Below are 24,234 nucleotides of genomic sequence, written 5' to 3'. Positions count from 1 at the left end.
AGACAGGTTCTCCAGAACCCTGTTCAGAATACCCTTCTTGCTCTTTTGGACTGCTTATATTGATAGAACTGTTGATTTAATGAGAGTATGGGACTCTCAACAGGTAGAGGTATTTCCATTTCCAGGGGAATACAGTCATCCCTCCATATTCGCTAGGGTTAGGGGCAGAAGACCCCCATGAATATGGAAAAACCTCAAATAACAAAAACACCATATTTTTACTGAGAGGACACCTCTCTAGGTATCTCTGGGTCCTCCAGTGCAACTCTGTGGTTGATGTCCGACAGGCACTGACCATAGAACTGCCCTGGAGGAGCTACAAAGGCCTAGTAGAGCATTCTCTCTTTAACTTTTAGTTAAAGTTGACCATAGAGTTGCACTGGAGGACCTAGATATTCCTAGAGAGAACATATTAAATGTGAATAATCAAATCCGCAACTATCAAAGCCACAAATATGGAGGGATGACTGTACTTTCCCCATAATTCATCCATTTGCAATATAATTACGGGGTAAAACATGACTGCAGGAGATATGTATATACCTTTCAGATCTAATTAGAAATGTAATTAGTGCCATGCAACAGAAGCCCTTGATCCCACACAATAGCATTCCATTATTTTTTTCAATGATACAATGGTATTTAGGGCAAACTTTTTAAAGCTTTCATTTTCTTTAAATTAAAGCTACAAGACTTTTTTAAAAAGTGATAAGCAGCAGCACTGCCAATTTACTTCACTGTTCCCTAGAAAAGTCCCATAACCCATGGGCTTGTGCCCCATATAGTAAGAAGTGGTAGCACTCTATTGTTGCCAGTATTTTATGAGTGCTATTGTTCCAAATGCACTGGATCATGTGAGAAATAAGACTCGGTTGTGCTTGTTTGGGCCACATCTGAACACTCTTGCTGTGAGAGAGAATTTGGAAAATAAAAAGGAATGTGCATTTCAGCCAGCAAATGTTTTACATTCATGTTAGCAGAGCTATCTTCAGAGTTATAGCCGGGGATGGGAGTGGGAGAGTAAATGAATGTATTGCCCCCAATTAAATTTGATGCCAGACTCGAAATTTCTACCTTTGTAGTTACTTGAGCTCAGCAAGGAGAAATAAAATTTAGGCATCTAAAGAAAAGGGTAAAGCACAGTTACCAATGGAATATGAACACAGAAGATATTAATTCTAGGTGTGAACAATTGTCAGTGTCTCACTCTCTGCAATGTTAGACATTTGGAACCTGAAGGATAATTTCATTTGGGAGAGCAGACTACTTTTTCTGAGCAGCAATGCCCTCATTTTGTCCCCTCCTAGGGACACCCTTAATTTCACACATTTAACATAATTTTGTTGCATTCACACATTGCCCCCCCCCCTTTAGCCGTACACATAAGATGTCACCGTGTCCCTAAAGAATGCAGTATTTGAAGAGGGCCCCTGAGTGCTTCAGGATGAAAGTGCTTTTTGAAAGTGATGCTGTTTGACTCTGTTAATTGTTCAACCATTCTCTTTTCAAATAGGCAACAGTCAAGTGCAATCTCAGAAGAAGAAATGGCAGAAAAACTAAAAAGCAATTAAGGTAAGATACTCACAGAGACTCCAGATGCCATTTGTTCACCAGCCACACAGAATTCCCCTCCCTGGCTTATAGAGAATGGGTGTGTTTCTCGGAAAGCAAGGACATTTCCTATGAGCTGAGCTAAATAACATGTTATCTCCCTTGGGACAAGAACATAAAGAGGGAAAGTCAATGCAAGAAATAATTAATCCCGAAGTAGGCATGGTAGCATGTAGTAATACCATACATTTCAACACAAGTGTTCTCTAAAAAAATCAATTAGTAATGGATACCTTTTTCTTATTTCTCAAGTGGTAGGAAAGTCCAGATTTGGTCATGTTAAACAAAACTGAGGAAAGGAAATTTTTCTGTCTTCTACTCAGAGCAGCCCTGAGCTTGTTTTTCAGCTGTGTTTTTGATATACCGTATGTTGTGAGCTTCCCCGGATTCCATATTAGAAGCAAGGCAGGATATAAATAAAATACATGAATACATTGGCAAAGTTATGTTCCAGCTTTCTCAAGCCACTGTTACCTAAAGTCAAGGGACACTGCAGAATGTTGTGGGCTGTGATGGGAGAGGAGATAAAAAATTGCGTGTGCGTGCACACACACACACATCCACTTGTGTAGCCCAGCTAGCAGGATCCCTTGAAGGCCTCTGCAGCATTTTCACAGGGCTACAGGGACTGCTTTTGACAGAAGGGACAGGAACCTCTCCCACCATCCCAGTTCTTGTGTGTCTGTTTGTCTTTGTCACCTCTCACTTATGGTGATCCCTTGAATTTAATACAGTTTTCTTAGGCAAGGAATCCTCAGAGGTGGTTTTGCCAGTTCCTTCCCCTGAAATATAGCCTATAGCACCCAGTATTCATTAGTAGTTTTCCATCCAAGTGCTAACCAGGGTTAACCCTGTTTAGTTTCCAAGATAAGATTTGCACACACACAAATTTGGATCCAACCCATACAGTTCTTTCTCCATTCAGAAATTAATTATTTCAATGTATTTATTTTATTTAACTTGTAGAGCAAATGCTCTCAAAAGGCAGCTTCCATTAAAAAGCTGTACATTCCATTCCCTATCCACAGCCCAAAAATTACAGGACAAGGTTTTCTGCAAGCTATCTTTCAAGACATTAAGATTAGTTGGTGCTGTTTTGTGCTCTGCAGTGCTATGGATGCAATCTGGATAATACCACTTTTCACATAATCTTCATATTGTATCCATCTTCAGTCACTGATTAGAAGTAAGATGGCAGTTTAAGTGGACTTCACCTGTCTGCTGCGAGTACAATTCACCCAGTGTTAGGCATTTTGAAACAAAATTTGTTTTCATTCAGAGGACTAGGTCAGATCACAAAATCATGAGTTGTAAAGGGCATAGGAGGTCATCTGACTTAACCTTTCCTCAATACCTGATCTACAATTATACTTTTATGTGACAATAATGTATGTCTGGGCACATCCATAATATTAGGAAAGATTTAATCAAAGTCAGCTCATCTTGCTTCCATGGCAGCTTCTGGTGTGAACATTCTGGCTATCCTTCGATCCAAGATTAAGATGGATTATAAGTAATGTAAACAGGAGACTTTCTAGAAAAGCCTAATTATTCTTGATGAGACAGTGTCCTTACTTACAGGTCATAATCATGCAAAGTGTAATGTATAATGCATTGTGTTTCAACTTAAGTTTAAAGGAGGAAGTATTCAAGAAGAAACAATTTTATTAAATCCTTTGGGAAAGATAGCTATCATGCTGCTTCAAGGGTGTGATTCTCCCTTCTTCTGTTATTATTTACTTTTCTTCCTCTCTGGGAAATGTTGTGACTTGCTGATTGATTGTTGCATTCTTTTGCTGAAGGAGATACAGGTGAAGATAGGCACCAGTGCTTCCACAACAGTGCTTGGGTTTTGAATGGTGCTGGAGCCAAGACCATGCAGCCCAAGACTACTTTTTGTGGGTCTCAATAATTCAACACTGCACATGCACTACAGAACATTCATGTTGTATGGAGTCAAAAAGATCAGGGCAGAGCCTGAAGTTTGAGGCCTTCTCAGCCAATGTGCTTCACCCCACCATCCTCTTTACTACACAGCTGGGGTAGGAAAATGTGGAACCCTACACAGTTCTGCCATAACACTCATCTGCTATAAAACATACATACATTTTTCTTGTGACTGTGCATATCCTTTATGGCTTAGAAACATATTCCATAACATTTAGAAGCCAATGGAAAGTAGTAGAATATCCCGAGAATTTAAGAACAAAAACACAAGACTATTATATTCCATTTTCACAAAAGAGGCATAATGAACTCCAACAAATACTTGAGGGTGATAATGCCTTATGTGCACAGTTCAGCAATCCCTTTTAACAATGTCATATACTGTATTGCATATTTCTGGTATCACTGTCCTTGAAAACATCACATTATTTGTCAGGAAATGGGCCCTTAAGTTCTATAATGATTTTCTTCTTCCTGAAAACACAGATGCACCCTTTGTGTTATCCCATTCTCCTTTGCTTTTAGTCTTAACAATCTTATTTGATTTGGAATAAATATAAACCAAGGTTATGTCCAATGGGTCTCAACATAAGACGTATTTTAGAGAAAATTAAAAACAGCAAAAGAATCTGGAACAGATGGACCTAAAGGGGTGACTTGATTCCACCCCTTTCATCGCTGAATCAGGGCTGCAGCAACCACACACAGTGACCCCAATCCAGCGTTTTTCCAGCCCAAAAAGAAATGGCAAAATGCCACTCCTTTTTGGGGTGGAAAAAGGGTGGCTTTTCTGTCACGGTGCCAGCTTTTCAGCACTCCTGTGGTGTGCAGCGTATAAACACACTGCTGGAGGGCTGCGATGTCATACATTGTCTGGGCAGGTGTGTGGTGTGATGCTGACTTGGGGATGGTGGCAGGGTATGCATCATCTAAACTCCACTCCCCATGCCACCCCCTGGTCTGTTGTACTGGTCTGTTTTGCCAACCCCATGCCATGCAGGAACTCAACATCAAAGCATTATTATTATTATTATTATTATTATTATTATTATTATTATTTATATGGTGCTGTAGATTTGCACAGCACTGTACATAAAAACAATAAATATAAAAGAGTAAACCTGCCTATGGCATACAATCTAAGCATCCCCTGTGACAGATGGCCATCCAGCCTTTGTTAAAAAAAACTCCAAAGCAGGAGACTCCACCACACGCCCAGGCAGCATGTTCCACTGTCAACCAGCTCTTATTGTCAGAAAGTTTTGCCTAATGTTTATGTGGAATCTCTTTTCCTGTAGTTTGAATATATTGCTCTGGGTCCTGTTCTCTGGAACAGCAGAAAACAAGCTGGCTCCATCCTCAATATGACACCCTCTCAAATATTTAAACAGAGCTACCATGTCACTTCTAAACCTTCTCTTCTCTAAATATACCCAGCTCCTTAAGCCCTTCCGGATAGGGCATGGTTTCCAGATCTTTTAATAAATAAATAAATAAATAAATAAATAAATAAATAAATAAATTTATACTTTCCCCCCCTCTCCCAGGTGGATCGAGGCAGGATTACAACTCAGTATAAATATACAATAAAATACAGCAGTTAAATATATAACATCTGACAATTAGAACAATATAATCAAATCAAAACGACAGTGGGATAGAGTATTCTAATCTTGAACAGAAGAATGGAACAGTATTTCTTATAGAAGATTAGGTGGGTAGGCTCACCCATTTTGTTTGTTGTCCTATGGACATAGAATCATAGAGTTGGAAGAGACCGCAAGGGCCATCCAGTCTAACCCCCTGCCATGCAGGAACTCTCAATCAAAGCATCACCAACTGATGGCCATCTAGCCTCTGTTTAAAGACCTCTAAGGAAGGAGACTCCACTACACTCCGAGGGAGTTTGTTCCAATGTCAAACAGCCCTTACTAACAGGAAGTTCTTACTAATGTTGAGGTGGAATCTCTTTTCCTGTAGCTTGCATCCATTGTTCCGGGTCCTAGTCTCTGGAGCACCAGAAAAAAAGCTATCTCCCTCCTCAGTATGACATCCCTACAAATACTTAAACAGGGCTATCATATCACCTCTTAACCTTCTCTTCTCCAGGCTAAACATCCCCAGCTTCTTAAGTTGTTCCTCATAGGACATGGTTTCCAGAACTTTCACCATTTTGGTTGCCCTCCTTTGGACACACTCCAGTTTCTCAATGTCCTTTTTCAATTGTGGTGCCCAGAAATGGACGCAATATTCCAGGTGGGGCCTGACCAAAGCAGAATAGAGTGGCACTATTACTTCCCTTGATCAAGATACTATACTTTTACTGATGCAGCCTAAAATCACATTGGCCTTGTTAGCTGCCGCATCACACTGTTGACTCATGTTCTTGTGGTCTACTTGGACTCCTAGATCCCTTTCACATGTTGTCTCCTTAAGCCAGGTGTCCCCCATCCTATATCTGTGCATTTTATTTTTCTGCCCTAAGTGCAGTACCTTACATTTCTCCCTGTTGAAGTTCATTTTGTTAGCCGTGGCCCAACTTTCTACTTTATTCAGGTCATTTTGAATTTTGATCCTGTCCTCTGTGGCGTTAGCTATTCCTCCTAATTTGGTGTCATCTGCAAATTTGATAAGTATGCTTCCATTTCTGTCATCCAAGTCATTGATAAAGATGTTGAATAACACTGGCCCCAGGACAGAGCCCTGTGGGACCCCACTGGTCACTTCTCTCCAGGATGAAAAGGAGCCATTGTTGAGCACCCTTTGGGTTCGGCCAGTCAAGCAGTTACAAATCCATGTAACAGTTACCTTGTCTACCCCACATTTTACAAGCTTCTTTGCAAGAATGTCGTGGGGAACCCTGTCAAAAGCCTTACTGAAATCAAGATATACTATATCCACAGCATTCCCTTCATCTACCAAGCTAGTAATTTTATCAAAGAAAGAGATTAGATTTGTCTGGCATGACTTGTTTCTCTGAAACCCATGTTGAATTTTTGTAATTATAGCATTGCCTTCTAGGCGTGCATCACTGAGACCTGGCTGGGGCCTGAGAGCGAGGCAGTGTGGTCCCAGGCCCTTCCAGCCGGGTACTCAGTTAAGGACCAGATCAGGTTAGGTGGGCGGGGGGGCGGTGTTGCCTTGGCCCATAAAAATACCTTTTCCTTAACCAGGATCCCAGTCCAGAAAACAGATCACATCGAATGTATTTACCTGTCCCTGAAGGCCAGAGACAGCCTAGGGATTCTGTTGGTCTACGGGCCACCCTGTGCGCTAACAGACTCCCTGGCCGAGCTGACACAGCTGGTCTCGGAACTGGTGTTGGAGTCCCCTAGGCTTCTTGTCCTGGGGGACCTCAACATCCCTTTCGAGGCCAGTGATATTCTAACAGGTGCAGCTCGGGAGTTCATGACTACCATGACAGCCATGGGCCTGTCTCAATTAGTCTCAGGGCCAACACATTGTGCTGGTAATACTCTTGATGTGATCTTCAGTACGGACATGGAGGCTCCGTGGGTAGAGATCTCTAATGTCTCTCCCTTGTCATGGACGGATCATTTCCTGGTTGAGGCTAGAATCAAGGCTTCTACCATTAACCCTCCCGGGGGTGGCGGACCTATTAGGATGGTCCACCCTCGAAGGCTGATGGAACCCATAAGGTTCCAAGAAGCCCGAGAGGGGTATACGACTGGCTCTGACGGCGACTCTGTTGATGCCCTAACTGACATCTGGGATACTAATCTCTCCAGGGCTATACACAGTATCGCTCCCAAGCGTCCTTTCCGGCCTGCTTCCAATAAACAACCCTGGTATACGGAAGATCTCAGGGCAAGGAAGCGGGTCGCGCAACGACTAGAGCATAAATGGCGAAGACATCAGTGCTTGTCTGACAGGACACTCCTTCGCTCTCATTTGAGAGCTTATGGAGTGGCAATACGTGCAGCAAAGAATTCTTTCTATGCTGCACGTATTGCGTCCGCAGAGTCGCGTCCGGCAGAGCTGTTCAGGGTTGTGAGGGAGCTAACTCGGCTCCCTCCCACCCTGAGCCCTATTTTGGAGCCATCTAAAGCCTGCTGCGACGATTTTAACAACTTCTTTGCGGATAAAATCTCTCGGGTAAGGGCTGATCTCGACGCCAGTTTTTGTGCAGATCCTACAGGAGAGGTGTCCGAAGCGTCCGTGGTCCCTGTTATACTGGATCACTTTGAGTTTGTTAGTACCGATGACGTGGACAAGATCCTCCGAAGTGTTAGGAGGACGACTTGCTCTCTTGATCCCTGTCCCTCATGGTTGACAGCTCAGTGGGGAGATGTGGTGCGACTAATGTTACATCACATAATCAATACATCTCTAAGTGAGGGTCAGTTTCCATCTAAATTAAAATTAGCAGTGGTTAAACCCCTGCTAAAGAAGCCCTCCTTAGACCCCCTGCTTCATAATAACTATAGACCCATCTCGCTGCTACCTTTTTTGGGGAAGGTGATCGAGAGAGCAGTCGCCTTCCAGCTTCAGTCGATCTTGGATGACACTGATTTTCTGGACCCATTTCAAACCGGCTTCCGGGCGGGCTATGGAGTTGGGACTGCCATGGTCGCCTTAGTTGATGATCTCCGTCTGGGCATGGACAGGGGGAGCGTGTCCCTGTTAGTGCTCTTGGACATCTCAGTGGCCTTCGATACCATCGACCATGGTATCCTTCTGGGACGCCTGAGGGAGTTGGGAATTGGGGGCACTGCTTTGCAGTGGTTCCGTTCCTACCTCTCAGGCAGATCCCAGATGGTGGAGCTGGGGGACTGTCGCTCCGATAGGAGGGCCCTGACATCCGGTGTCCCTCAGGGAGCGATTTTGTCTCCTATGCTATTCAACATTTACATGAAGCCGCTGGGAGAGATCATCCGGAGACATGGGGCGCGGTGTTATCAGTACGCTGATGACACCCAGATAATTTTCTCTATGTCTCCGACTGATGCAGTAACTAAGGATGGCATCTCTCCTCTAGATGCCTGCTTGGCGTCGGTAATGGGCTGGATGAGGGAGAACAAACTCAGTGTGAATCCAGGGAAAACGGAAGTACTGGTGATAGGTTCCCCGGTTTCTGGTGGTGAGATCTGTCACCCGGTCCTGAACGGGGTCACACTCCCCCTGAAGGACTCGGTGCGCAGCTTGGGAGTACTCCTTGATTCGTCGCTCCAGCTGACTTCTCAGGTGGATGAGACGGTCAGGAGTGCCTGTTATCAGCTTCGGCTGATACGCCAGTTGCGTCCCTACCTGGACCGAAAAGACCTAGAATCTGTTGTACATGCTTTGGTAACCTCTCGATTGGATTTGTGCAACGCGCTCTACATGGGGCAACCCTTGTACCAAACCCGGAAGCTGCAATTGGTGCAGAACATGGCAGCTAGATTGGTCGCTGGTAGCTCCAGGACGGGCCATATAACACCTATTTTAAAAGACCTTCACTGGCTGCCTATTCGCTTCCGAGCTCAATACAAGGTGTTGGTTTTGACCTATAAAGCCCTAAATGGCTTGGGCCCAGGGTACTTGGAGGACCGCCTCTCCCCATATAATCCGCCTCGCACACTCAGAACTTCCGGGACTAAATTGTTGGAGGTCCCTAGGTCTAACCTTACACGGACCTCACAGAGGGCTTTTACTACTGCTGCCCCTTCACTTTGGAATAAGCTCCCTGCAGAGCTTCGCTCCGCCGCCTCATTAGCTGTTTTTAAAAAACAGTTGAAAACATATCTATTTCGGCTGGCCTTCCCACCTTAATTTGTCTGTTTAATTTTCCTGCCCCCTTTTTTTCCCTTTTGACCCTGGATCGATGTAATTTTTTTCTTTTCTTTTTCTTTTGCCCTTGACATGTGTATTTTCCTATTTTACTGTTTTCCTGTTCCCATTTTGTAGTAATGTTTTTAACTGTTATACTGAATTTTAATCCTGTATTGAAATGTTTTTTATAAATTTTGTAAGCCGCCCTGATCATATCCATGGAAGGGCGGGGTAGAAATAAATTTATATTATTATTATTATTATTATTATTAGATGTTCACAGACTCTCTGTTTAATGATCTGCTCTAGAATCTTTCCTGGTATTGATGTCAGACTAACTGGACGATAATTGTTGGGATCCTGTTTTCCCCCTTTTTGAATATGGGAACAATGTTTGCCCTCCTCCAGTCTGCTGGGATTTCTCCTGTTTTCCAGGAGTTTTCAAAGATTATTGCCAATGGCTCCGATATTACATTTGCCAGTTCTTTTAGTACCCTTGGATGTAGTTCATCTGGTCCTGGAAACTTAAATTCATTTAGATTAACAAGGTATTCCTCTACTATCTCTTTACTTATTCTGTGCTGAAATTCCCCTATTCTGTCCTCTGCTCCATTATCCTCAGGTTAAGCACCCTTTTCCTTTTCTGAGAAGACCAAGGCAAAGAAACTGTTGAGTAATTCTGCCTTTTCTCTGCCCCCTGTTAGCATTTTGCCATCTTCTCCATACAGTGGCCTTACCATTTCCTTCTTCTTCCTTTTGCTGCGGATATATCCAAAAAAGCCCTTTTTGTTGTTCTTAACCTCTCTAGCAAGCCTGAGTTCATTCTGTGCTTTAACTTTTCTGACTTTACCCCTACACGTACTTGCTATTTGTTTGAATTCCTCTTTGGTGATTTCTCCTTTTTTCCATTTCTTATACATGTTCTGTTTAAAACTTAGCTCAGTTGAAAGTTCCTTAGTCATCCATCCTGGTTTCTTGAGACACCTCCCGTTTTTCTTCCTCATTGGAACTGTTTTAATTTTGCCTTCAGTATCTCCCCCTTGAGAAACTCCCATCCATCTTGAACTCCCTTCTCTTTTAGTATTCCTGACCATGGGATCACCCCCAGTATTTCTCTAAGTTTACTAAAATCAGCTTTCCTAAAGTCTAGATTGCATGTCTGACTATGGCTGGCTTCTCCTTTCCATTGTATAACAAACTCCAGGAGAACATGGTCACTTCCACCTAAGGATCCCACCGCTTGCACCCCATTAACCAAGTCATCCTTGTTGGTTAGGATCAGATCTAAAGTAGCTGATCCCCTTGTTGCCTCTTCCACCTTTTGGACCATGAAATTGTCTTCCAGGCAAGTGAGGAATTTGCTAGACCTTGAGGATTTTGCTGAGTTTGACTTCCAGCAAATATCAGGATAGTTGAAGTTGCCCATCACTACTACATCTCTTTTTTTTGACTGTGTGGTCATCTGTTCTAGAAAGATATCATCCAATTCCTCAGTCTGACTGGGAGTCTGTAGTAGACTCCCACCGTAACATCCTTGTTGTTTCCCTCCCCTTTAATTTTTATCCAGATGCTCTCCACCTGGTTTCCATGACTGTTGTCCTGGATCTCTTCACTGGTGTAAATCTCTCTGTCATATAGTGCTATTCTCCCTCCTTTCCGGTTGGCCTATTTCTCTTAAAAAGGTTATACCCCTCTATTTCCACATTCCAATTATGAGACTTATCCCACCAGGTTTCAGTGATGCCTATTATATCATATTTGCTTTGTTGTACTAGAAGTTCGAGTTCATCTTGCTTATTTCCCATGCTCTGTGCATTAGTGGATTCAAATAAAAGGAAAAGAGATTCTACCTAAAAATTTGGAAGAATTTCCTTATGCTAAAAGTTGTTGGACAGTGGAATACAGTCCACATTCACAGGGATTAGAGCAAGGGACCCCACAAAAGTGAAAAAAACCACAAACTCTCTTTGTAACCTTGAAACACATAACTTCCCCCACATTTCCGAAGTGCTTCCACTTTCAGTCTGATGTTAGCAGCTACAACTGCAAAGCATCCACCTTCTCTCCTCCTCCCCATCCCTCCTGGCCAGACAGAAGCAACACATTATCTTCCCAACTTTGACAAACTTTGCATTTTCCTCATTTCCAAAGTCTTTCCACTCTGAATTCAATGTTTGCTGCTATCACCAGAAAGGGATGGTATGGTTTTTCTTTTATCTACCTGGGAGAAAGAGTGAGGAGGAGGAGGAGGGGAGATAAGTTGGATCCTCCTTAGGGTGGCTGCAAACATCAGATTCAAAGGGAAGGTCTTTTGAAAATGAGGAGGATGCAAAGCAGGGGAATGTATGGTGCTGGTTTTGACTGGCTGGAAGGAATGGTGAGGAAGAGGGAGGTTAAGAGGTTGACCTCATTAAGCAGCAGATACAAAGTCACAAATAGTCAAAACCACAAATTGAAACCTGCAAATGTGGAGGGCCAATTGCACACTGCCTCAGAGTGTAATGGAGTTGCCTTCTTTGGAGGTTTTTAAATAGAAGCGGAATGGCCATCTGCCAGGAGTACTTTGATTGTATATTCCTACATGGTAGGGGGTTAGACTGGATAGTCTTTGTGGTCTCTTCCAACTCTATGATTCTACGAATGAGTGAATTTCCTGTGGCTCGGCTTCACTAGAGGAAGAACTGTCACACAACCATAGTGTGGCTCAAACCAAGGCCAGGTGGGGCCTGGCCTCTAGCCCTGGCCACAGGATAGTAGCTTTATGCAATAGTCAAGAGTTTAGCCTCTCTCCCCCACCATTTTGCAGTAAAAAACAAAAATGCCATCAACCTTAGCCAGCAAAGGTCTCCCTGCGCAGGCCCCTAATCAGCTAATAATTGGCTGTAATGGTGCAAACAGCAGTGGCTTGTGTGTTACTGAATTATCAGCTAGTGAGGATGGAGGTGGAATTGCATACTATGTTATCCAGGCCCATATAATAATCTGCACATACCAGAATCTGACAGCCAGTTCTCTCAGATATTCTCCCCCCACATCACCTCTGGAGGAAACTTATTTTCTCTTTGTGTAGGCCTATCACAGGGGTAGGCAACCTTTTTGAGCCGGGGGCCAGGTTGCTGTCCCTCAGACAACTGGGGGGGGGGGGCGAAGCCGGGGGTGGAGCTTCCACCCCTGGGGGAGGGGCCACATGCCGGGGTGAAGTCTCCACCCTCCGGGGGCGGAGCTTCCAGCCCAGGGCAGAGTTCCCACCCCAGGGCAGAGCTTCCACCCCTGGGGGCCCCCAGGGGCCAGGCCATCTCCTCTTTGCCGGCCCCTAACGGGGCCCCAGGCCCTGTCAGAGGCCAGGAAAGAGGCGGCGGGGACCACCAGCGCTGGAGGCCTCCCCGTCTTTGCTGGCCCCTGATGCCAGAGGCCCGCTGCCGCCGTCAGAGCCCGCCTGGAGGGCCCCAGCGACAGCAACAGGCCTCCTAGGGGCCCGCTGCCGCCGTCGCAGCCCTCCTGGAGGGCCCCAGTGACGGCAACTGGCCTCCCAGGGGCCCGCTGCCACCGTCAGAGCCCTCCTGGAGGGCCCCAGCAACAGCAACAGGCCTCCCAGGGGCCCGCTGCCACTGCAGGAGCCCTCCTGGAGAGCCCCTGCGATGGCAACTGGCCTCCCAGGGGCCCGCTACCACTGCAGGAGCCCTCCTGGAGAGCCCCTGCGATGGCAACTGGCCTCCCAGGGGCCCACAGCCGCCGTCGGAGCCCTCCTGAAGGACCCCAGCAAAGGCAACGGGCCTCTGGGAGGCCCGCTGCAGTCGCAGGAGCCCTCCTGGAGGGCCCCAGCGACGGCAACTGGCCTCCCAGGGGCCCGCTGCTGCCGTTGGAGCCCTCCTGGAGGACCCCAGCAAAGGCAACTGGCCTCCCAGGGGCCCGCTGCCGCCATCGGAGCCCTCCAGGAGGGCCCCAGCGACGGCAACTGGCTTCCCAGGGGCCAGCTGCTGCCGTCGGAGCCCTCCTGGAGGACCTCAGCAAAGGTAACGGGCCTCTGGGAGGCCTGCTGCCGTTGCAGGAGCCCTCCTGGAGGGCCCCAGCGACGGCAACTGGCCTCCCAGGGGCCCAGTGTCGCCGCTGGAGCCCTCCTGGAGGGCCCCAGCAACGGCAACGGGCCTCCCAGGGGCCTGCTGCCGCCGCTGGAGCCCTCCTGGAGGCCCCAGTGAAGGCAACGGGCCTCCCAGGGGCCCGCTGCCGCTGCTGGAGCCCTCCTGAAGGACCCCAGCGAGGGCAATGGGCCTCTGAGAGGCTCGCTGCCGTCGCAGGAGCCCTCCTGGAGGGCCCCAGCGACGGCAACGGGCCTCCCAGAGGCACGCTGCCACCGTCAGAGCCCTGGGCGCCGCCATTTTGGGGGGAAATGGCGGTGAAATCTCGCGTGACCTTCTCTGAGGCCGCGCAAGATTTCGCTGCCATTTTTTGCCCAAAATGGTGGTGCCCATAGCGGGCAAAAGCCACAATCGGCGGCGGCGGCAGGAGGAGCCAAGGGCCGGCTTAAAGGCCTCCACGGGCCGCATCCAGCCCACGGGCCAGAGATAGCCGACCCCTGGCCTATCGAGTACAGCAGCTTAAAAAGCCAGTATGAATCTAGGCTGCAATAGGAGCATAGCGTCCAGATAAAGGGAAGTAACAGTGCTAGTCTGTTCTGCTTTGGGGAGACCTCACCTGGAATACTGTGTCCAGTTCTGGGCACCACAATTCAAGATGGATGTGGACAGGCTGAGGCAACAAGGGGATCAGCTATTTTGGACCCATCTGTTTGTGTCACTTTGGTGCTATTCAGACCGACCTGGATTCGTGCTAGGGTTGCGTGAGGGCAGCGCCACCGCATGCCCCGCAACCCTAGCACGCCACGGTGGCATCAAAATGGCAGCGCCCTGTCTATATGGGCAACACCATTACGATGTGATGGACACATGTCACACTTGCGACATCACAAGTGCACCATTTGCACACTCGGGCATCGCAAGTGCAACAAAAAAAGAACCCGCAAAAAGCAGGTTCTTTCCCACCGGCAGAAAAGGAGGCGGCGACAGATTGCCCTTTTTGGGCGGTCTGTGTCCCGCCATTGGCAATCCACAGTATCTGTTGAGCTCTTCTGTAGCACCACATTTCAAATTTTTTTTCTTCCTATCAGCTTTTTTCACTGTCCAGCTTTCACAACTGTACACATAAATGGGGAATACTATAGCAAGGACTACTCTGACCTTTGTCTTCAGTGATATATTTTTACTTTTCAGGATCTTGTCTAGTTCTTTCATTGCTGTCTTTCCAAGTCCTAGTGTTCTTCTGATTTCTTGACTGCAGTCTTTGCTGTGATTAAATATTGAGCCAAAGTATGGAAAAACTATTTTAATGTCATCATCATCTACTCTAAAATTATGTATTGTAAATTATGTATTGTTGCAATAAAACATATTTAAGTGGCTTCCTTCCTTCAGCTGATTGGCTAGATGGTAGAGGCATGCCACTGCTCTCATTATGTTAGGATTCATGGAAAAAGTCTTAATGTTTAAAGTATAATTGACTCTGGGAATGAGAGGGCTGTTCTTGCGAAAGGTATAACGCTGTGAAGGAAGCAAGGAACTTGCTGTGTTTTTCCTTTTGGCAACTGGGCATCTGCTAAACTACATCACCGTGATTAACCTTTCTAATCTCTTGAATGTCTGTAATTCACTGAAGAAGTTGGATTAGCTGAATCTCAAAGAGTTTTTTTCTTGCTTTTTATTCAACATATTTTTCAATCAAGCATAGATAGCTGTAGCAAACTGGATTGCTTTAATGGTTATAATTAGTTACAATATTGTCTGTGTGATGGAAGAATTTAAATGCTTTGATATCTTATACTCAATTGATATTAATTCTATTAAAATATTTATTATTTCCTTTTCTGTCCAACAAGGCCCCCCTAACCAATGATGAAATATATTAAAAAGTATTTTTAAATACAGTGCAAAATCATTTAAAAATAGTTTCAATTAATATAAATGAGTGGATATAAAAACATACTCAGATTAAATGCATCACCACACAGTATATCAGAATTTGTCAGAGGGATACTGTGAAACATAACAAATTAGTACCAGAGAGATGGGAAATCATTGCTGTGAAGAGAGAAAAATCTGAAAATAGGAGTAACTGGGTTATAGAATTATAGAATCATAGGGTTGGAAGAGACTACAAGGGCCATCCACTCCAACCCCATTCTGCCATTCAGGAACTCACAATCAAAGGACCCCTGACAGATGGCAATCCAACCTTTGTTTAAAAATCTCAAAAGGAGATACCGCCACTCTCCAAGGGAGTGTGTTCCACGGTCAAAGGGGGTGTTCCCATTCGCCTATAAAGTGGATCATGATGCAAATGTAGGGGGTATCGTTTCCACTGAAGCCCAAATTAGACCCGCATTGCCCCAAAATCGTTCCAATTGCGTTTCGAATCTGATTCGGTTTATATTGTATAATCTGGATTATATGCCTATAAACCGGTTTAAAAAACAGTAGATTTTAACATGGATTGTTTTTGATCCCGGGGTACGATTCACTGTATCCGAATGGGAACGACAAGGGTGTCTGATTCAGGATCCTGGAGATGGGAGGAGCAGCACTTGAGGGGCTGGCTTGGGGGTGTCACCCTTTTGTTCTCTTTCTGCTTCGCCAGCACCATTTTCTTCCATTCGCATAGCCTTTCCCCCAGTGGAGTGGGAAGCAGGGTAAGGCGATCGTACTACATTGAGCTCCAAATGCAGTAAATACATTACTCCCCCTACAACCTCCCCTCTGCTCCACATTCATAGACCGATGTGTCAGGAGAGCCATTGAACACCATTTTAAACTATTATTTTTTCTTTTTCTTTTTTTTGCCTCTGCCTGAGGCAGCAAATGGGCTTTGCAGTAAATGCCTGTTTAATCGCCCCCCAGACAGCCCAGGCAGAAATGGGGGAGACGAAGGGATTAAGGGTGATTAGAGTCTTCGCTCTTTCTCAAAGGGAATCTGGGGAGACATAGGAGAACCTGGATGCCCAGTGATCTGGGGAGAAAATAGAGCCTTTCCTTCTCTCTTTCCCAAACGGAATCTGGGGAGACATAGGAGAGCCTGGATGCCCAGTGATCTGGGGAGAAAATAGAGCCTTTCCTTCTCTCTTTCCCAAACGGAATCTGGGGAGACATAGGAGAGCCTGGATGCCCAGTGATCTGGGGGGAAAATAGAGCCTTTTCTTCTCTCTTTCCCAAACGGAATCTGGGGAGACATAGGAGAGCCTGGATGCCCAGTGATCTGGGGGGAAAATAGAGCCTTTTCTTCTCTCTTTCCCAAACGGAATCTGGGGAGACATAGGAGAGCCTGGATGCCCAGTGATCTGGGGGGAAAATAGAGCCTTTTCTTCTCTCTTTCCCAAACGGAATCTGGGGAGACACAGAAGGGTCTTTGCAGCTGATTTTCATTGGCTGCCCAAAAAACAACAACAACAAAACAGAAATAGGAACAGAGAGCAAAATATACTGTGTCAAAGTGTTTTGAATCAGGTGACGACACTTGTGACGTCTGAAGCCTACACGCTTGATTGACAGCTTGCAGACACAAATGGGAACGGGGAGCAAATTAATCCGCTTTAAAATACAGTGATTTAAAATACATGGGAACAAAAACAGGGTCTAAATGAATCGGGATAATTTGCCCCTTTTCGTAAATGAAACTATGGAAAAAATTCGAATTATTCTCGGAACATAATCCGAATCAGAATCGTACCAATATAATCCATTTTATCTGCCAAGTGGGAACACCCCCAAAGAGCGCTTACTATCAGGAAGTTCCTCCTAATGTTTAGGTGGAATCTCTTTTCCCATAGCTTGAATCCATTGCTCTGGGTCCTGTTCTCTGGAGCAACAGAAAACAAGCTTGCTGCCTTTTCAATATGACACCCCTTCAAATACTTAAACAGGGTTATCATATCAGTTGCCCAGTTGCCAAAAGTTGCCAAAACGTTTAATGTACAATTGTCCAAAAGAATGGTTGAATACCATAGTGGGGCATATCATAGTGGTATACCCAGCCTCATCTCATGTTTTGCTTGCTTAGCTTAAGCTCGTTAACAAAAGGGAGTGGTTCATATTTTGCACAGCTGTTCAACTTATATAATACCTCACACTGGGAAAGGAGAGAACATAAATGTAATTTAAAAGTTATTTTCCCTAATCATCAACTGCTTACGCTGTCTCATCAGTGCAACAATATCTACATACAGTGTTAAAAGTGCTATGAACCAGAGCCGATGTTTCCCTAAATCTGCTCCCCTGCAATAGGCTACTAGTCCTATGATGAACCCACAGTGTAATCTGGCTTTCTTATCTTTCGAACAGTAACACTGATTTTCTGTTTCAAACTCTTGTCCACCTTTAGTGGTTAGTGCGGCTTCTTTTTCAAGTTCATGAATATCAGCAAGTTTACCCTTTGTAGCATCCCAGGTTTCTGTGTCAAATACATCATACAAGATTCAGTTTATTGGACTGATGCAACCAGTATAACAAAAATGTATAATTCCAATGCTCTAAATTTCTCCCCATTAAGAGAGTTGCTACAGGAGGTTCAAGATCAACTTTTCCATGAGTGAGGCCCAAATAGGAATGGGGGCTGCAGTGCTCAGGAAAGGGAGTAATGATGAACCCTGCCCCGAGCTCCATTTCCCTAGTTAACATTGCTTCCATTACTTTAAAGATTTTAGTGGTCCACTAAAAAACAAAACTCACACAGGCATTTCAAAGTCTACTTTGCAATATACGCAAAGACCTCAGCTCAACACATCCATATGTTTTCCATAATGGAAGAGAGGGGAATGGTATTTTTCAAGAGCCAGCATAGTGTGGTGGTTTGAGCAGCAGGCTATGACTCTGGAAACCAGGATTTGAATCCCTGTTCAGCCGTGAAAAACCACTGGGTGACCATGTGCACATCACAGCTGCAGAGGAAGGCAAAGGCAAACCCCTTTGCCTAGAAAACCTTTACCTTTAAAGTCTCCAAAAGCTGGAAACAACTTAAAGGCACGCAACAGTACGAGGTCATCAAGTGCAGACTAGACTACCAACTGTCTGCAACAACACTCCTTTAATTCTGGATTTCTTCTGTTTTCTTCAACAGAGATCACATTACTGTTTCTTTTAAAGGAACTGGATCACAACCCCCTTTCAAAGAAACATTCACAACCCACACCTTCCAATTGACGTTCCCTATCAGCTCTGACAAGCCAGAATGGGTCCTTTTCCAAGCATTTCGTCCATGCCTCAAGATGAACAAATTGAAGCTAATCCATCAAAACTGGGCAAATGCATGCTTCAGTTACCTCCCCAGATCTACGCTTAATGTGGAGTCCAAGCTGGAGTGGATCTGAGTGATTTTCCATACAAATGTTTTGTAGATTCATCACATGAAAAAACATCATTTGGTTCATGTAACTCAAAAAAATATTTTTTAAATTGTTTTATATATTTATATATATATTTTTATATATATATATATATATATATATATATATATATATATATATATATATATCTCCCACTTTTCTTTTGATATAAGGACTCAAGATGTCTAACAATAAAGTTAAACCCAAAACAATACATTTTATACTTTATAAAAAGTATAAATAAAAAATGTAAGTACAGTTAAACAATTTATAAAGTCAAAAACATCAAACATTTAAAAATACTTAAAAAAATTTTAAAAGACTATATACAAACTTTAAAATTTGAATCACAGAGCACTCAAAAGCCCAACCCTCATAATTTGGCACAAAATGTTTTTACCTGCTGCCAAAAGGAGAGCCAGGATGGGCCATCCTGGCTTCCCTAAGGAGTAAGTTCTCCAAAGAGAAAAGGCACCATTCTATTAGAGAAGTTTTAATGAAAATTAGTAAACAAGCTTGTAAAGTCCAGATGAAGTTGGTTCTCTCAAACTTCCTCTTGTTAGAGAGATGACATGTGGGGTGGAATGACATGGGAGATGTCCACCACAGTGTGTCTATGATAGAAACAAACTGGCAAAAGGCAAAATAACATTTTTCTGGTAATTGCTGAAGTCTGCATTACACTCTTCTGCCTTTAAAGAATCCCCACAAAGTAGAACATAAAATTTCCTTCTTGCTTCTGTCTTTCTTTCTTCCTTACTTCCTTTCTTACTTTCTAAACACATTTATTGCCCATCAGCCCATTGCGGCTCCCAAGCTGATGTGCAACAGATAAAAAGATTCATCTAAAAAAGATAAAAACAATTTCAAAAATAATTTTTAAAATTCATTATTCTTCAGGAAGAGATTTCTAAGCTCTTGGAAGTTAATCCTAAAACAGGTTTTGACAATGAAAGACTATGTGAGGTAATACACCCATGACTGCCTGACAGAAGCTCAATAGGGATGGTGCCAACCTGACTTACCTTGAGAAGGAGGCCAACAATTTAGATACTGCAAGAGAGAAAGACCTGTCATGTTTACTCACCAACCTAGCTTCTTGAATGGTGGGATATGCAACAGGTTCACTATTTAAGATCTTAAATTCCAGGTAAGCTAATAAAAGAAGGTCTTTCAGAAATCCTGGCTCAGGACATTCAAGCCATTTAGGGCTTAGTCAAAAACAGCACTTTGAAATGAGCTCAGTGAACTGGGAGCCAATGCAGTTGGCACAAAAGCAGTGAAATGTGGTCTCTAAAATGCACACCAGACACAGTCTGACTGCTCTAGTTTCTGAAGACTTTTCCAGGGTACCCACAGAGAGTGCATAACAGTAGTCTAGTCAAGAGATAATTAAGTCATGAACCCCTGAAGCCAAATCCACTCTTGGCCACAGAAGCCACATTGCCTTCCAAGAGCAATGTTGGGTCCAAGAGCACCTGTGAGCTGAGAATCTGATCTTTCAATGGAAGTGGAACTTCATCCAGAACAAACTGTAATCTCGTTCTCAGAATAGCTTCACAGGGACTAACAAAAGTTCTGTCTTGTCTGGACTGAGCATCAGTTTATTCAACCACACTAAGGTTTCACTGCATCCAGACAACAATTCAAAACGTTCATAGTGTCTTTGGTGTGTATTGCAAAAAGAGAGGCTGAGCTGGTTGGCACTGGTATAGCAGCAGGGTGGAACCCCGTATTCTGGATCATCTCTCCAGCAGCTTTATAGAAATGTTAAGAAACACTGGGGACAGTATTGAACTTTGGGGAACCTTATACACTAACGGCCTTGAGGCCAGAAGCAATCCCTTAGCACTACCTTCTGGTAGTATTCAGCCAAATAGGACTGGGACTGCTGCAAAACAGTGTCAGCAAGTCCTTCCAATTCCCATATCAACCAAAGAGCCCAGGAAGATACCAAGATCAATGGCAATGGATACTGCTGAAATATCCTGAAGAACAAACAGGGATGTGCTGCCTCTGTCCAGTTACTATAATATGGAAATGGTGTGTGTGTTTGTGTATGTGTGTATGAGTGAATCCAGCAGAACATTTGAGGAAAAACTGGTTTATTTCAGCTTTTGTGGAGATTAATCCACTTTTTTGGATGCACTAAGTTCTTTGGAAGTACAGTTAAAGATATAGGTGTACAAGGATTAGAAAGATGCAAAATGTGACCCACATTATGAATCTTCAGGGGGTTGGGTAACATGGAAACATCTCTCAAGTAACTGGTCAGGGATTCTGAGGAATGGTGGCTAGGGAACTTTAGGAACTGTAAAGTAGCTTTCCAAAAGCTTTGTTCCTTTGCTCTCATTTCTAAATCGAACCCCACTATTCCCAACTGTTGGCAGCTCAACTATGAAAATTGCCAGAGACACCCCTAAAGAGTAGCATGGAAATGTGGTGGAGCATTGCTGTGGGAATCCCTCCCTCCCTCCCTTGTACTGTTTAGCACCTCTCAAAGAGCTTAAACAGATCAAATACTCTTAAAATCTAACGAGTTTCTCAGGGAAAGCTAGTTCTCTTATTAATTAGCCACACCCTTTCATAATATGACAAAGACAAATTCTATATTCCACTCTGCCTTTCTTTAACTGACGTCTGACTAAGACAGTTTTCTTGGAAAAACCAGTTACACAACAGCAGCATGTCTTCTTCCTGCTGCTTTTACGTAACACCACTGATTTGTTTCATCTTTCTCTTGCAGCACTCTTCAACAACATTATTAATTTATTTATCTCTTGTAGCAGATTCCAGGGCTCACTGCAACAGCCTGTCAAAATACTTAAGAGCAGCATATTCTCTCTCTCTCTCTCTCTCTCTCTCTCTCTCTCTCTCTGTTGCATGACCTTTCTGATTGGTAAGCCAGCAGATCTCATCTTTTTCTCAAGAAATACAAGCCGTTTGTAGTGCTTTATTCGGTGAAATTTCTGGAAACATTTCCTTCTAAAATAACTCTCACAGGGGCCACTGCTGACACCACAAGGCTGACAGTTTTCCAAATTGTATGGGTGATGGCTTCTGGAATTAGGCTGGCCATTTACTCATTGAAAAGAGGGAATGGTTTATCAAAATAGAAAAAGACTAGGAAACCAGTTGCTGTAAAATTTGCACATGCAGGAGAAATTTAAGGTCATACTGCCATTTCAGCCTGTTGCTTCCAAAAACGAAGTATAGCAATTGTACGTTTATAGCTGAGAAGGCATATAGAATAAAAATTAAACCACGTGTTTATTCCCAGGTGATCAGCTTTTTAAAAAAGCACAAAAGTCATACTCAGGGACCACAAATTATAATATAATATAATGACCCTGCCCACAAATCTCATCAAAAACCATTGAAGGAGAGTAGAGGATAAAGGTCTGTGTGTGTTGTGTGCCTTCAAGTCATTTCCAATTTATGGCAATCATAAGGCAAACTTATCGTTAGGTTTTCTTCACAATATTGTTCACAGTAGGTTTGCCATAGTCTTCCCCTACGGCTGAGAGCATGTGACTTGCCCAAGGTCACCTAATGGGTTTCATGGCCAAGCAGTGGTTCAAAACCCTGGTCTCCAGAGTCATAGTCCAACACTCAAGCCACTACGCCACACTGGCTCAAATATGTGGAGGGGGCCAAAAAGGTGGAGGAATCATGCTCACTTTTCATTGTTATTATTTGTAGGTATGCAGGCCTGTTGCTGCCTAGAACCAAAAAAACCTCAGCCAACAACAGTGATTTCCTACCCACAATTCTCATCAAAATCCCTAGAAGGAGAGAGCCCAAGGTAGGAGGAGAGATGAAAATGAGGTGAGGGGAAGTATGCAAAAACAGGCTCTTCGGCTTTCAAACCTTCTCCCACAGGTAAAAGTTATAACACTGCTAAATTGAAACACATGCCTGGTAGCATATGGTAACAGAGCTCACTGGAAAGAGTCCTAACAAATGGAATTTGGGAAAAAGGGAATTGAAGGGAATTGTTGTTGCTGTGTGCCTTCAAATAATTTCTGACTTATTGTAGTTGACTCTATCACTGGGTTTTCTTGGCAAGATTTGTTCAGAGGAAGTTGACCTTGCCTTCCAGTGAGATTGAGAGATTGTGATTTGCCCAAGGTCACCCATGGATTGCCATAGCTAAGCAGGGATTTGAGCTCCAGTCTTCCAGAGTCCAAGTTCAACACTCAAACCTCTACATCACCAAATTTGTTGTCAGGAAATTGAATACTGAAGAAGAAATAGAATAAGCATTACCCACTGGGAAACATTTTATGTGCTCTGCACATGACCCAAATATTACAGTTCTGGATTATTATTTAGTTAGTTATACCCGACCTTTCTCCAGATAAAGGGACTCACCTATATTGGACTCAGTTGAACTGTGTGTCTGCTCAGTCTGTACTGTCCAGATGATTACTGTTGATGAGCAGTGTCAGGGTCTCTGCTGCTTTCTCTTTGTATGGTTCTTTATTTTCAAAACAAACATGGACTACCTTTCTAATAGTGGACTGTATTCTGAAAGAAAAACACAGGATGACTCCGCCTGGCTTGGAGATATGTGTGCTTGAGCACATCACATCTGTGAATGACAGCAGGAAGGGAACAGAATAAAGGTCACTCACAAACTTTAAACAAATAGAATAGCTTGGACACAGATAGACAAATTGCAGTTGAAACAGGCTGAATCATGCTAAAAACAGCTGCCCTGGTAAACAATAACAACAACAACAACAACAATAATACTCAAAACTCTCCGATTCAGTACCAGTCTCATGGCTGATGATAAATGAAAAGGAGAAAACTCACATAAAACACCAACACAATTTATAAGTGATTAATTTGAAGTATGAGACTAACTGTGCAAAAGAAGTTTTAGCATAAGCTTTCATAGACTTGGTCTTCTTCCACAGATGCATGGAGTGAACTGGTGCCCAGGAAGGACCTTTATAATCAGACTGTATGAATAGCCATAGATATACGAAATTTGTGGGTATGGTGATAAGGTGACAAGTTCAGTTTTAACTATGGTTATTGAGGGACAAAGGCCAGAGTAGATGGATGGAGTTTTAGAATGTGGTGTGTGCAGGCTGGGAATTTAAAGTATTTATAGAAGAGACCAAAACATTAGGGCAGGGTAGGAAGCTGATCTCAGGATTATAATACTAAAATCTGGATGGTCTAGCATATGGACATCTCTTACTCTTAAATATATTTTTTTGCTATTACCATAAAATAGATTCTCAAACTTACATACAAGAGGTACCTTACTCCTGTTAAATTGGCAAAGATAACCAGGAATGACAGAAAGAAAAGTTGGCGAGGATACAACGAAAAAGGGACTTGTTTGCATATGTGGTTGAGTGTCCTGAAGTTTTGGCAAACAATCCTAGATGTGACAACAGCCATCACAAAGCAAACAATGGAGCACTACCTGGATCTTTTACTACGTTCTCTTTATATCACAG

This window comes from Sceloporus occidentalis, unplaced genomic scaffold (genome assembly GCF_023333645.1).
Source record: "Sceloporus occidentalis isolate IW3139 unplaced genomic scaffold, rSceOcc1.0.p SCAF_1, whole genome shotgun sequence".
Lineage (NCBI taxonomy): Eukaryota > Metazoa > Chordata > Lepidosauria > Squamata > Phrynosomatidae > Sceloporus > Sceloporus occidentalis.
This window is presented reverse-complemented; position numbering follows the sequence as displayed.